Here is a 1,936-nt window from a genome sequence, read left to right as displayed (position 1 = left end):
CAACTCTGAGTCCTGATGTAGCATATATGCTACACGAATAAAACAACTTAGTGAAACACGCTAATTTTCTATGGTGAATTTTTTAAAATTATTTGAGCAAAATATAACACATCGAATGCATCAACAGGCTTGGGACTGAAGAGGTTAAGTAGGTGTAGTTTCAAGTTCACGATTTCTCCAGAAGAGGAGTTCTTTTAGGCGCAAGATTTAAATGTGCGGCTTAGAGGTACAATTATTATTATTATTATTATTATTATTATTATTATTATTATTATTATTATTATTATTATTATTATTATTATTATTATTATTATTATTATTATTATTATTATTATTATTATTATTATTATTATTATTATTAAATTTAAATTTAAATTTCGCGGTGTCAGAGGAGAACTCTTGGTTATTTATGTGTGGCAGAGCTAACACTTTAATACTGTGACCTCGTGATGGAGATCTTATTAGAGGATCCCTTCTGCGCCAGCCAATGCTCCAAAGTTCAGCTCCATGGCTAAATGATTATTACGCCGGGCTTTGTTTCAAGCGGTCCCGGCTCCGATTCCCGGCCGGGTCGGGGATTTTAATCTTAATTGGTTAATTCGTCTGGCTTGGGAGCTGGGTGTTTGGGATGTCTTCAACCTTAGAATACATCTTAGGTAGGGTCCCATCTTCACAGATATACAGGTCGCCTATTGGTCGTCTACTAGAAAATTTCCAGGCCTCTCCGGAGACCATTCACCATTATTTATAATGATCCCAAGATTAGAATCCTTGGAGAGTCATCGCGTAAAGTCGGCTCTCACGACAGGCAGGGTATACCGTATATGTATTCTATGCCTCCACTCACTGGAGAGAACCTGTGAGACACTACGGTGCAGAATGTTGGCTTACTACGAAAGACACGCAACATGGAAACAAAGATGTTCGGATGATCAGTCAGCATGACTATACTCCGTACGGCTCTACTTCTAAATTGACGTTTTAGCAGATTTTGGCTCTGTCTGGTGGTTATGCGCTGAAGCATAGACATCCAACCAATCCCAAGCTGCCGTTCATATCGATTTATATCGGCAGAGCACGATCTCTAAACCCAGTTGCCAACTCTAATATTTACATTCGCCACGTGGTTAACCTCTCTCGCTCAGCGTGTATGGTATTCGGTACGGTTCGCGATCTTTTGCATTTTCCTTCAATATTTAGTGTGTTTCTCATATTGTTGGAGGGTTCCAGTGACACTGAGATCAGTAGAGTGTTCCCTTTGTAGGCCATAACCTCCTTTCTGTGCCAGCCATCAGCCGTTAGTGATGTATTATTTCCTCATTCTCTTTTATTGTTAATAATATATTATCTTTTAGTGCCAGATATTGTTAGAGAGTGTAGTTCTTGTGAATTTGTTTTCAATCCATATTCATTCGTTTTTCTGAGTACTGTATTACAATTTAAAAGGGCTGTTTACCGCGGTCATATTGCATCAGCTGTTCTCGCAGGCGTAGCGCGCTGGCAACAGAGGGAAGGCGATGCTCATTTGTTTTTGGAAACTTCAATTTAGAAGTAAGGCCGTGCGGAGTATAGGTTTGATCTTGTTTCCAATGTAGACGTAAATGAACAATTTGTCGCAACAGAAAATGCACAGAAGCCGGTTAGGATAGTTTGGACATCTGAGCGAGCTGGAACCAAGAGGACAAACATGGGCTACACACTGGATATCGTAGAAAAGAGATACCAAGAACGATCTAAGCCACGATGTGCAGGGACACTGCACAGCGACATGAAGACTAAAACTACACCCCGACATTGCCCAGGACAGAATCTAAGAGAGACCTTGCCACAAGGAGGAAGAAAGGCCGATTAAGAAAATTACAAGGAGGCTTAAAGCTAATGAATGAAAATAATGTATAGTGGTGCTTGTTATTTGAAGAAGTACAACTGGCCAACA

The sequence above is a fragment of the Anabrus simplex genome, chromosome 1, assembly GCF_040414725.1.
Source record: "Anabrus simplex isolate iqAnaSimp1 chromosome 1, ASM4041472v1, whole genome shotgun sequence".
Classification (NCBI taxonomy): Eukaryota; Metazoa; Arthropoda; class Insecta; order Orthoptera; family Tettigoniidae; genus Anabrus; species Anabrus simplex.
Note: the sequence above shows the minus strand (reverse complement) of the source record.